The 14,172-nt window shown below is 35.0% G+C and overlaps 1 protein-coding gene across 1 annotated transcript in view; it reads right to left on the bottom strand.

Moving 5' to 3' along the window:
* The window catches only part of LOC137642190 (intraflagellar transport protein 81 homolog), a 108,733-nt gene extending 99,592 nt beyond the window's left edge, over positions 1–9,141 (bottom strand). Inside the window, exon 1 of the mRNA XM_068374732.1 lies at positions 9,057–9,141. The gene's annotated coding sequence lies outside the window, so the exon portion shown is untranslated. The remainder of the gene's footprint in view (positions 1–9,056) is intronic.
* Positions 9,142–14,172: the final 5,031 nt, after the last annotated feature.

Here is a 14,172-nt window from a genome sequence, read left to right as displayed (position 1 = left end):
CAATGAATGCTTAAAACAACTGTAAAGATAAATACTACTCATCTGCAGAAAAACTATTTATTATAAATATTTTAAAAAATTAAGTAGAAAAAAAAAGACCTGACATAAAAATTCATAAAAAAAAAGTTTATACATATATACACAAATCCTTTTAGGATTTGATTCTTGAATGTTTAGGACACATCTTGATGTATTTTGGATGAAGTCAGACCCATGGAGGTGAAGATCTGAAATGAGAAAAAAAGGGTAACTTTTTTTGGCCAAAAAAATTTGTCCAAATTTCAGGAATTTTTTTGGGTACCCAAATGAAATAGGAAGTGGCTAATTTTTTTAGGGAATAAACATATGTTATCCTAAAATAGAAATATGTAAAAAAATCTTCATTATTTTGTAAATTACATTTATATCAGGGGCCATATCTAAAGGTAATTTTTTGAGTACTTAGAAATTTCGTAAAAAAATACATATATTTGATATATAATATGATATTTATGCAGGTAAAAATATACCAAAATATCACAAATTCTATAGGGAACAAGAATATATATAGATAGGGCAACTTACGCTTCGGATATGTCCACAAAATGGCCGCCAACCACACTGACTCAGACTCCCTAATCTGCCACTTGAAATGTAGGAAGGGTATGTCAATTTCAAGGTGTTATTTACTAATCTAATTATTATTGGATATGCATAAAAATTGTATGGTGGGTTGCTGGATAATTGTCGATTATTTTACGACTTTAAAATTAAAATTCTGACCCAAAAAAAATTTTTTGAAGGGAAATAAAATCGAAAAAAAAACAAAAATGTGAAACAATATAATATTTTAGCTAAAAAAATTTGATGATATTCAATCAAAAAAGAAGTAAACAAAATTTTCCGACAAATAAACATCTAGAGAAATCATTACTCTGTGATAGTTCCTTAGTACGTAGTAATTTTGAAAGAAATGGGAAAAAACGAAAAAATGGCAATCACCGGAAAATCGAACACGTACCTATATATACGCCATATCTGGCTAAAAAAAAGATAGGCATGGGTAGCCAGATCATCTAGAAACACTTTCCAACACTATAAAAATATAAGTTTTGCGACACTACTTGCCAATTCCTTACGGTAACATGACTAAGCAAAAAAATGCAAAACAAATAAAAAGGGGCACTCGCGGAAAAATGGCTAACATTCTAATATACGGCATTTCAGAAAAAAAAATTCAGCCACGTGCTAGGCAAACCATCAAGGCACATTTTCCGACAAATAAACATCTAAATGAATCATTACTCTGTGATAGTTCCTTAGTACGTACATGTAGTAATTTTGAAAGAAATGAGAAAAAATGAAAAAATGGCAATCACAGGAAAATCGAACACATACCTATATATACGCCATATCTGGCTAAAAAAAAGATAGGCATGGGTAGCCAGATCATCTAGAAACACTTTCCAACACTATAAAATTATAAGTTTTGCGACACTACTTGCCAATTCCTTACGGTAACATGACTAAGCAGAAAAATGCAAAACAAATAAAAAGGGGCACTAGCGGAAAAATGGCCATTCTAATATACGGCATTTCAGAAAAAAAAAATTTCAGCCACGTGCTAGGCAAACCATCAAGGCACATTTTCCGACAAATAAACATATAAATGAATCATTACTCTGTGATAGTTCCTTAGTACGTAGTAATTTTGAAAGAAATGGGAAAAAACGAAAAAGTGGCAATCGCAGGAAAATCGAACACATACCTATATATACGCCATATCTGGCTAGAAAAAAAGATAGGCATGGGTAGCCAGATCATCTAGAAACACTTTCCAACACTATAAAATTATAAGTTTTGTGACACTACTTGCCAATTCCTTACGGTAACATGACTAAGCAAAAAAATGCAAAACAAATAAAAAGGGGCACTAGCGGAAAAATGGCCATTCTAATATACGGCATTTCAGAAAAAAAAAATTTCAGCCACGTGCTAGGCAAACCATCAAGGCACATTTTCCGACAAATAAACATATAAATGAATCATTACTCTGTGATAGTTCCTTAGTACGTACATGTAGTAATTTTGAAAGAAGTGGGAAAAAACGAAAAAATGGCAATCACAGGAAAATCGAACACATACTTATATATACGCCATATCTGGCTAAAAAAAAAATAGGCATGGGTAGCCAGATCATCTAGAAACACTTTCCAACACTATAAAAATATAAGTTTCGCGACACTACTTGCCAATTCCTTACGGTAACATGACTAAGCAAAAAAATGCAAAACAAATAAAAAGGGGCACTCGCGGAAAAATGCCCAACATTCTAATATACGGCATCTCAGATAAATAAAAAGACATGCACGTGTTAGCCCAACCATCAAGGCACACTTTCTAACACATAAACATGAAAAAAAAATCAACAATATACGGCAATTCCTCACTACGTAGTAAATTTTTACAAATATTGAAAAAAAAACAGAAATTGGCAACCGCAGTTAAATACCCAATATACCAATAACTACGTCGTATCTGACAAAAACAAAGTCACGCATGGGTAGCCAGATCATCTAGACACACTTTCCAACACTAAAAAAGCAAAAGTTTTACGACACTATTTGGCAATATCTTACGGAAAAATGACTTGGCAAAAAAATGAAAAAAAATGAAAAAGGGGCACTCGCGGTAAAATGCCCAACATTCTAATATACGGCATCTCAGATAAAAAAAAAGACCTGCACGTGTTAGCCCAACCATCAAGGCACACTTTCTAACACATAAACATGAAAAAAAAAATGAATAATATACGGCAATTCCTTACTACGTAAAATTTTTTACAAATATTGAAAAAAAAACAGAAATTGGCAACCGCAGTTAAATACCCAATATACCAATAACTACGTCGTCTATGACAAAAACAAAGTCATGCATGGGTAGCCAGATCATCTAGACACACTTTCCAACACTAAACAAGCAAAAGTTTTACGACACTATTTGGCAATATCTTACGGAAAAATGACTTGGCAAAAAAATGAAAATAAATGAAAAAGGGGTACTCGCGGTAAAATGGTCCTCGTGGTGATGAACGACATTTTAACTAAAAAAAAATTATGCACATGGTAGCCAAATAATCCACCAAGACTTTCCACAACTGATAACCTATACAAGTTGCACCATTCTACGACAATTTCATAATACGTAATAACTTTGATAATTATGCAAATTACCTTAGAAGGGTAAACTCGGTCGCGCTCGACCCCGACGCGTCTCAGAAATCGGGGAAGGAGTACAGCTACAGCAATGCACATCTGGACACTACTAGAGCGTGTAGGGGAGACACCTCCTGCAGGTCGATCACCCACAAATTCAGTCACGGGGGTGAGTCACGTGAGAAAAACTTCTTTTTTTTTGACGCTCGGGGTCGCGTACGACCCACCGTACCTATCCAGGGTTAAAAACTAAAGAAGTGGATAGAATTTGAAATTAATAAAGTATGATTTACAAAAAACAAATGAACACTTAATCACGGGGTTCTTCGCCTCCTCCAGATGGAAGTTAGGCATCATTAGGGTGTTGAAAAGCTGAGACAACGCCTTCCTCGCAAGCGAGGAGGTTTGAAGCACAGTCTTGACCGAGCACTGATTGACGATCGGCCTCACCTTCAGAAACAACTGTCTTTGGCACTCACACCCTGAGAGACTTACGAAGTACATCATACTTTAGCCTATGTGGCACATGTTGTTGAACACTGTATTGGGTGGTGCGTCACGTACGTACGGGCACCACCCTTCTCTATCTCCACAAGTGTAGCAAAAGACAGGATAGTCACAGCAGGAGGCTACAGATGACCTGGCAGTGACCAAAACTTTCAGCAGCTTTCCTGATATCTGCACATCAGCAATATCCAAGGAAAGTCACAACTTACATAGGTCAAGGTTGTCTTCAGTCTGTACAGCCACAGGAGACTTTCAAGGAAAAGACAGAAGATTGTTACCTTTGCTAGAAAAAGGCGATACAGTACTTCCACTTTCCAATAGGATCACCCCAAGTGCAAACCGAGGTCCTCTCCTCTCAACCAAATTCCTCCAAAGAACCTAGCCCTAGAAGAACCCAAAGGAGACACAGCGGGTCAAGAAACAATAGAAGAAAAAAAAGGAGTTATAAAGTTTATTTACCACCCCATTCAGCATAGCAAAAGTTGATTAAGAAGTGTCCTTAGCTTTCTTCTTGTCAGCAAACTCTGCCTACTGCAGAGGCGACAATGACTTGCATTTCTCATTAGGTGATTACTATAATACTCATGGCCCATGCTAAAAACATGCAGATGACAAGGATATAACTTCAGACATAACTTCTCACTATGTCTACCCGGACACAACCTAATATCTTTGCACGTATACATTTATTCTGGAAAAAGAAAAATAAAACGGCCAAAATTGGCTGACGGGTGAGTGGGAATTCCTAGTCACCCATATGTAGATATAACTACAGTTCCTTGTTAAATTTTATGGCCATACCAGCTTCGCTGTTGTTATACCCCTATTAAAGGGTTATGGTTTGTATCTGTGTAGGACCCAACAGCCTTCAGATATGCAACCCACAGATTATACAAAAAGTTCCCATTTGATAAGTGAGAGAGCTAAGCTAGTGTTCAAGAGAACTTAAGGTAGTTAGGAGTCAATGATGAGAGAAAAAAAGGCTGCCGCCAATCTCCAAAATCCCACAACCTAAGATTCATAATTATACAAAGTTATGGTTCCTACACCATTTTGATATTTTGGAACCGGCTGCAACTTTGATAACAAAAGGTATGGAGAAAAGGAAATACTACAATATCACAAAATTTTTAATTAATTTGCAATTTTCGTAACTTGAGTCCTTTAAATAGGAGTATGTTTTTCCCTGCAAGCTGAAATGGCTATTGAATCTTTAACAAGGTAGATGTGGTAGTTATCAAGTGGTATTTGAGGGGAACCACCCACCTGCCTGACTATATCCCATACTTATGACATTTGGCTTTAGAAATGAGTGGGGTGGTTGAGGTGCAAAGTGTAATTTATATGACTCATGTTTGCATAGATACAAAAATACAAATTAATCTACAATTTTTCATTTGGTCCTACATGTATGCAACCATCACCCTTCAAATAGAAGACTCATCATGAGGTGTAAGGCAGTCCCTAGATCCAGTGTCATCTTTTCTAGTCCCGTATCGGAGCAAGAAAGATGATTCCAACAATCTTTTAACAGCTAATCATAGAGATTCGAAGCTGCTATGGCATCAGCCAGTATTGGCTAAAAAGAAAGCTATTACTAGGTCACAGAAGACCTATCTCTCTATAAGGGAGATACTGTAATGTCGGAAGAGTCAGACCACACATCATTACTGATGTGAATGGCAGCCACCAACCCATCCTCCACTCAGAAAGAAAGATAGAAGAGTTGCTTCTAAGCACCTGCAAGTTTGCTAGAAAGGCACTCTGTTGCATAACTGACCAGCATGTAACAGTTGCAGCTGCTTCATTCCCCCAAGAGGGGATGATGCACAATATCTCCAATGAAGAAAATAAAAGGTGCTCCTGGTGTATTTATGCATGATTTGAATAACTCTGATAAAAATATTTGGTGGAAGTCCATATATTTCCAATAAAGAAGGTCCTTAACTTACAGACTTTCAGAGATATAAACACAAATTCAACTAAAATCATAAATATCAGGTATTGTATTAGAAGTTCACAATGAAATGCAGTACTGTAATAAAACAATATTATATAATCTAATGCAGTAAGCCAGACGACATCTGCAAGAAACTGGATTATTTGTTGACTTTTGCAACTGAAAATTGTAGGCATGTGAGTTAAGTGAAGATTAGTCTAACCTAGGTCAAAATATAACCAAAATTCCATTTAAAAACAGTATCTTAAAACCTATCAAGTTTATAATTTGAGGACTTTCTAATCAGATGTTTTAACATTCTGGCAGTTTAAGTCTAAAAAATCATACAATAAAATAGAATTATACACGAGGCTCTGATCTAATTTATGGTTCCCCACTCAACCTAAACTAAGACTAATATTCATGCCTACTGGGGGGAGGGGCTAAAACCCCAGCGACACCCAACCCCATAGACCTCCATGTTTTTAGCTTACCCTAAGACCCTTCATAACCCAGTACTGTATTTACTTCCTGATTGGCTTTCCTTCTGAAACTGGGATATTCAGGTATATTTCCAAGTTTAACCCATCCTTAAAGATTAAAAAACAATTTTTCTGACAATCAAATTTATCAAAATGCCTATAAATACACCAGCAACACCTCTTACAAAATTAACTCCAAAACTGGAATAGCCACTAGTTTGGAAGGTTTGCAATAGACATTTTCACTTAATAAAATTAAAATCAGAACTGTTCCAAATTGTTGGCGTAGCTAACATTTGTAAATGTGGATGATGGAGACTGGCTAATAAAAAATCTACTGACAGTAAAAACATCTCTGATTGGAGATTGTTATTGGCTACCAATACTAATTATAAAGAAAATTGGAAATTAAAGTCGGGACAGGAGCACCGCAGGTCAGGAATTTTATGAACTACTGTATGCCTAAGAGCTTCCCGTGGCAGTGATTCAGGGCAAAACAAAACAAGTCAAATACAAAACAGTAAGAGCAAAAACAGAATTCATAAAAAAAAAAAAAAAAAGGAAGGTATTTAGGTTAGGGGGCCGACCTCCTGATTTTTTAACGAATATTTTTCTAATCAACGAAAATGAGAAAATTTGCCCAAAGTCATCTATGGCATCCTTTCTATCACGGTGACAAGTTGTACAGCAAAACATTATGAAACAACGGAGATATGACAAATTTAAAAACACTCCCCCCTCGTTTCTTCAAAGTTAGGGTAATATGGCCAGTAGATTTGATCTTTGTCTGTCCTTTACGTTAGTTATTTTCGTTATCATTCACTTAATTTATCTTTAAATTATATTTATTTGATTTATCATACGTCTACCAGTGATGTAGTCTATCTCGGGTCCCTCACTCACTCTCCATCACAGCGAGTTGAAGTTCAGTCTGTGCTCTCTCGTTAATGTATGTGAATTGTCGTTTAGCACTCCGTGTTTTTCCCTTTATTCATGGTTTTATCCGGTTTTAAAGTAATTCATAATTTGAATTAACATTCAGTTAAGTATTTTACCCCTTTCATACATTTCATGCAATGAGCACCTTATGTTATCCCCCGAGAGTGTTATAAACAAAAGTTTACCTTTAAAGCTGTTTTTCTCGGTTTCACCTTTTCCCATTCAAACGATTATAACTTTCTCGTTTCATGGCAAATTTTAAAGGTAAATATACCATTTTAAAGAAGTTTATTTTTTTCTAGAAAATATATTTGTGATAAATGGAATTTGGGACTTATGAGTTCAACTTTTTATCGAAGAAAAATGAAAATATTCATATGAATTTTCTCTTTTTCCTTATATACTTTCTTTCTAAGTAAGCTTCAGTGCAATAGCTTCAGAAATAAAGTACAGTACTAGAATCAAGTTTAATTTTTTTGTTTTATTTTGGTTTTTCATTTATAGAATTGATACAAATCTTCCAATCTTTTTGAAATTTTCAGATAAAAGATTACCTTATCTATATATAAAAGGTGTATGAATCCTTTCGAATTTGGATAAGAAATTCATGTTTGACGATTGTCCCCCTTAACAGCAATTGCCAACTATAGGTTATGGATATGAAAATGGTGGATTTGAAGAGATCTATTTGATGAAGTTATTTCAAAAGGTCTAACTAATATTGTACTAAACTGTAATAAACTCTATAAATGGTGGATTGGACTGTCAGTTGAAAAAACACAATTACAAATTCAAATTCATATGTTAGAAGTCTTATAATGTTAATATTCGGGGAGCCTTTGTAGTTGGTTGGGAAGGACCGGGTCAGTTATTAAAATGTGGATAAATATTTACTATAGTACAATATTCCTAAAGAAGATAAAAAGTGTTCCTGGTGTATTTATAGGCACTGTGCTTTGAACTGTTCTGCTGCAAATAATTGGGGGAAACTTATTTTTTAAAATTTCTTTTTTAAATTCCAAAAGTTGACTGAAAAACCACAAATTTTAAAGGGAAACAAACACAACTACACCAGCTAACTTAAGGTTACCCACCTAACCTAATCTAGGAGCTGAAGTCTTAACTACTTTAGGTAACTATGCACCTCTGCGATTCCCCCTTAAACCGCTGTATTGTTAACTTATTCTAAGACAAGGTCTTAATCGTATGTTAGCTTCCCATCTGGCTTTACTCCCAGCAAGGTAAAACTAATTCATAATATTTCAAAAATCCTAAAACTAGCTTCATAATATCATATTTCAGACACAGAAAATCGATTTGACAAGAAATAAGAAAAGTACGTCTGTCCTAACCAACTACATTCGATAGAATTCTGTAAGTTGGAATTAATCTATGACTGTGCAGATTGTCTTGTGGTCACAGACACTTCCAGATACCTTAGAAGTAATATTCTAGCTGACAAGTACGGGCAGAAATCCAAGCGACGTTCCTGTCTTCCCTGTACTGTCTTTGGTTCATAAGTTGTGAAGAAATTCCACTTTTGAAAATGACACACATAATTTCAGTTAATATAAGTATTTACTCATTCATATTTACTAGAATAAACATATTATATTTAAAATAATGATTGGTAATGCTATTATACACCAATATGACAGGCAAATTCAAATTTGAAAAATCGTATGTACTGTATGACTCGCCGAATGTCAATTTCAAATAAATACGTATTGAAGATAAGGAAAAGTGTCATGCAAAGAGCTTTCAACGTAAACTAAATTTTGAAATAAAAAAGGTAAATAAAATGCACTCCTAGTTCTGTTCCTAGTAGATGTCTTGTGTAAAGTTTGCCAGAAGAGAAATACAGCATTACAGAAAACTAGACTAGGACTATACAAAATCCTTTTTTGGACACAAACTAAGATATATTTCCCGTCTTTTACAGCTTATCATTACAACAAATAAACGCAATTTCTTAACAATAAAGGCTGTCAATACCTTAAACAAGTAACTGACACCAACTTCCGCGTAAACACTTCTGCAATTCGTTCCGAGGAATGTAATGTTTTTGTTGATAGTCAGTTCAACTCAGTTGCTATGGTTACAAAGTCATCTTCTTCCTCACATTTCTTTTAAGAATTTTAAGATTAGCCTGAGAGTTTGAAAAGGTAGAATCTTAGAGTTTTAAAATATTTTAGCATTAGTAAAAAACATGGATAGATAGAACGTTCATCTTGTTTCTGTGGTGTTAAATATGTTTTATTGAGGAGAAATCATCGTAGAATACATCTGGCTGTAGGCCTATACATTGTCCGTTTGCACAGGGCCAGTCATAATTGATGGAAATTTGGAAAAATAGAACTTTTAGCTAATTATTTATGCCCAGTAAAATATCAAGTAAAGTGGAGGCATCACGACCATTATATGTTGCACAGGCTCTGAAGGTCGTTCAGTGTGGAACTATCAATCCGTCCGTACTGCTCATAAAATGAAAAATCTGCTTAGGATTCTTGTAGCTCATGAGCACCATGATGACACCGTTTGATTTCATTTAAAACAAATCATTTGATGCCTAATGAAAAATGGCATGATATTAATTTTTACGTTAGCCTTTTTATAATTTGATAAAGATTACTTTTGTAAATGCCTATCTATTATATAAGGACACAACACCCGGGGCGGGGGGTGGAAGTGCATATCCCCACAAATATACGTAGCTTTATATGATAATGACACTAATACTGAATAATAAAAAGATAAAACAAAACAAAAAAATGTACAAATAAATAATTTCCAGTGTTAGCTTACCTTCAAGCTTAAATACTTAAATTTATTTATGATTGACAGCTGTGTATGCTGCGTAAGTAACATCTATAGAGACAACGTATTATACTATATGTGTAGATTTAATTCAAACAAAAGTTAATTGGTGCTATAAATACAGTAAGAATAATCTATAATTCTGGAGTACTACTCAAGCTTCTGCTTTAGTTTAGACTTTAGTGTGTAGGGACTATCTTCATAGAAAACGTTTAAAAAAACTGAAATTTACAGAAAACGATAGCACATGGATTTAGTGATATACTATAAGATTCGTCTGTCAACTGTCCTACATTGGAACATATACTGTAGGTGAAGTTCAAGCTGTTTGGTGATGACATACAGTTTTACTTTTCAATAAATGACACATAATATTAATAAGAAATATATGAAATTTTAATAGATATAGATTTATTAAAATAAAACTTAAATCGATGTTTTTGGTATAGATTGGCAATTAGGCCCTTGTGTTGGGGGGGGGGGGGTTGATTGAAAGGTAAATTTGTAAATAATACCGACTGAAAATTGTAAAGAAAGTAAATAGCGCAAATGAACGTAAAGGGAGATAAAATTAGTACATTAATAGTCAATACTCATTAGAAAGTGATCGGTAGTACACCTGCGCTGGACATTGGCGGTTTCCAGCGATGGTGATAATATGAGTTGACAATATTATTGGGCCTCGATCTTGGCTATAGTTCTAATATATTTTGCTCAGCCGTGGCTCATTGCGCTCTCAAAATTTGCCATTACATCACTGCTCCTATGTTCTGCTAAGCGGTGTATGTTGAACTGCGCTCGTAAGCCCCGTGGGTCATTATTTCGGGGATTTATTTCAAAACTTATAATTGTTTTTGCTCCACCGTGGCTCGCTGCGCTCAAAAAAAAAAAAGAAAAAAAATGACGTCACTGCTCCTATGTATTAGTAAGTGGTACACAAGGCCAATATATTGGCCTTGGTGGTACAGTACGTCTCGGGGTGCACTCGCAAACCCTGTGGGTCATTATTTCGAGGGATGTTTTTTACTTTCACATGAGCAAAAATAGCTATATGGGTACTGCCTGGAAAACTTCTTAATAAGCAAACTACATATACTGACCTCTTTTACGTTCCTTTAAGCTTTCTATGCCCCTTTACGGTCCTTTGCGCTATTCAGCAAAACCGTGTCTTGGGCATGATATTGGTTTGTAGCCTATTGTCTATCAATGCACAAATAGATAATATAGTAAGAGTTGCCGGATATTATCTTAGAAACATTGCTCCTGTAAAAAAAATATCTTTGTTACTATTCTGTTAAGGAACTTATGAGCAACTCTTATCTGTAACATTAAAATTTATCAAAGATATAACTTATAAAGTTATGTAATATGATAAACATGAAGGGAGTTTTGATTGCTGTTATCAATCCTCAGAATATGATTACCCATGTATTGTTTGAGCTTCAATAGCCACCCATTAAAGATAAAATAGCATTTATGATGTTTCCTCTAATGCATAAATATATCAGGACTAGATCTCCAAAGTATTTGAGAGATTCGATGTATATAACTCAGCTAACCAGACGAGTACAGACAAGACAGGATACAGATGGTTTAAAGGTAGCCTATGCGAGCTAATGCAACCTCGCAATTAATATTAGGACTGATGATATAGTCTTCCAAGAAGATATTAAAGTCCTTCTTACAGGTATCTGGTTTCAGTTCCAGTTCCATCAAATTAGATGATCACCAGAACATCAGCCGGGCAAGCCCAACCCCCCACTGTGGTGCCCTACCACAGCAGTAGCCTCCCCAGTAAACAGCCTAAACTCACGGCCCTGGGCGGGGATCGATCTCTTGCCACGCGAATGCGAGGCAAACACGTTACCACTGTACTAACATACTATCCACACCTTTTTCTGAACTGATTGCCCAGATACTATCAACTTTTTGCTGCGATGTAGGACTTTTGAAATGGGTGTGCTAACGTTTGGAAATGACCAATAATTAGCCTATTATGGGACCTTAGGAACGCCTGTGACAAAGTGGATTTAGATCGAGAATACCACGGAACTAAAATTAGCAAAGAAGATTCATATCGAAGAGTATATTCAGTAAGGATCTATTCTAAAGGAGTAATTTCTTTGACATTCAAAGTGTTATTGATGACATAAAATAATGATTTTTTTCTCAGAAGTTTTATGATTTCACAAAATATTTCGATGTAGTTATGGTTTCACTAACAACGACCTCGTTCCAGTTGTAAAAATTATCCAAATATTGTTGATTAGCTGCAAGCTAAATGCTTTTCTTTGATATCTTCATCATTGTGCCTTAGCTTGTTCATTATTTAAATACCTTACAGTGTTGGTTGAAAGTCACAGACTTTTGCAATAAATCTGAATGTAATTGTATGAAGTCATTATCATCTTCATCATCATTATAGTTTCCAACGCACACGTGAAACAGAGTTCCTTAAGACTCTTAACTTTATTAATCATTTCAGTAATGAAGAAAACGTAGGACAGAAAGATAGTCAAATAAACATCACTTAGAGCGGTTGATGATTCTGATACTACATTTTGTTAACAGAATATCATAGAGCTCTGATATAAAATGTGAATATAGTTGTATAAAATCAATATTGTCATCAACATCATTATCATCATCATCATCATCATCCCCACCATTATCATCATCGTTTCAGATGCAGCACGATGGGCATAGCCTTCACTATATAAAATAACTATAATAAAGATGATTTACCAAAGAATGGCAGACAATATGAAAAATGGATACAATTTTTCGGCATGAATGATAATAATCAAATCTGTGTGTTTTCCAATAGTGTACTGAAACAGGAAGATATAACCAAGTTAATTACTTTAAGGAAAAAAGTGTATTATGGAAATGGGAATATTTGCATTAACAAAAACTTGATACTATCGTAATTTTGGATGTTCGCTACAGCAAAGTATAATCGTATGATATAACAAATAGAAGATATATGTATGGGTTTAGGGGCACTAAACTGTGGCTGCTAGACCGCATGCATTTTACAGCTCCAGACTCCTTTCCCTCTAGTCCCTGCTCGATGGCACTGGTTCTCATCTCATTAGCATCATCCTTGTCCGTCATTCCGAACCTATGTAGGACCCTTTTAAAACCTATGTCTCTTGTAAGTTGGCCAAGCGTAAGAGCTTGCGTTATGCCAAATGAGGTATGGCGATCTTAATCAATCAGTTAGTCCTAGAATTTGAAATAAAACGAGCTCTCTTGAAATATCTGTCTTATCCAGATGAGTTTGACGTTGCTTTTTTTTAAAATGAAGCTGGCCATGCGTCACTGTAAGGGGCCTTGTTCATAAGGTATCCTTTTATTCAGGGATGAGGTGAGGTACCAGTGTTTTTAACAGAATAAGGATTAAAAAGGTTTGATTCCAGACTCCTTTGATTCTTCTGAGTTGAAGAGACAACGTAATATTAGTGAGTCCTAGTTTAGGTGTAGAAGTGTTCGGAGAGGAATTTCTGGTTTTTAATAACAGATAAAGTAAGAGCTCTAATTAATGTGTTCGTTCATGCTCCGAGAGGTAGCTCTACCATTTACATTTCTTTCCAAATTTGTTTCTTATCTCTCAGATAATCATTTTCAGTCACTCACCCCGGGGTCATCGTAAGTGCTCCACTAGGAGGGAGAGACTGTTCCACTATCAAATATGTAAAGATCTTGTCATCACAGAGTAGGATTGATGGCAGCCGGATGAGAGAGAGAGAGAGAGAGAGAGAGAGAGAGAGAGAGAGAGAGAGAGAGAGAGAGAGAGAGAGAGAGAGAGAGAGAATAAATTTATTTATATAGGGCGAATTGGCTGTTATCGGCAATGCCATGTTTGGGCTGAAAGTATTTTATGAAGTCAAAGACATTTGACATGTTTTATGATAGAAGTTGCACGCCTATAACCTTCCAGATGTTTTATGATCTATCATACAAAATACAGAGTACCAGCAACTACATCGTTTGTATCCAAATTAGAAATGGCTTAGATATTTCCCTTGAAATTTAAAAAGATATTAATTTACACGTAATTTCAATGAAGATGATGCATAAACATAAATTCTTGTATCATTAAATAATTCCACATTTTTTAGGTAATTAGGTAAAGAAATATTTTATCGAGGAAAAAGTTGCTATGCTTAAATTTTATTTACCTTTCCTTTCCTGGTTTCAGGCCGAAAATAGAATTTCACGTATATTTTTTAAGCTAGTCTCTTTTTTTCTTGTAATTTTTACATGATGTATTCGAGGTTATATAAGGACA

Source organism: Palaemon carinicauda, chromosome 6 (assembly GCF_036898095.1).
Source record: "Palaemon carinicauda isolate YSFRI2023 chromosome 6, ASM3689809v2, whole genome shotgun sequence".
Classification (NCBI taxonomy): Eukaryota; Metazoa; Arthropoda; class Malacostraca; order Decapoda; family Palaemonidae; genus Palaemon; species Palaemon carinicauda.
The sequence above is the reverse complement of the archived record's forward strand: the minus strand, read 5'-3'. Positions and strand labels throughout refer to the sequence as shown.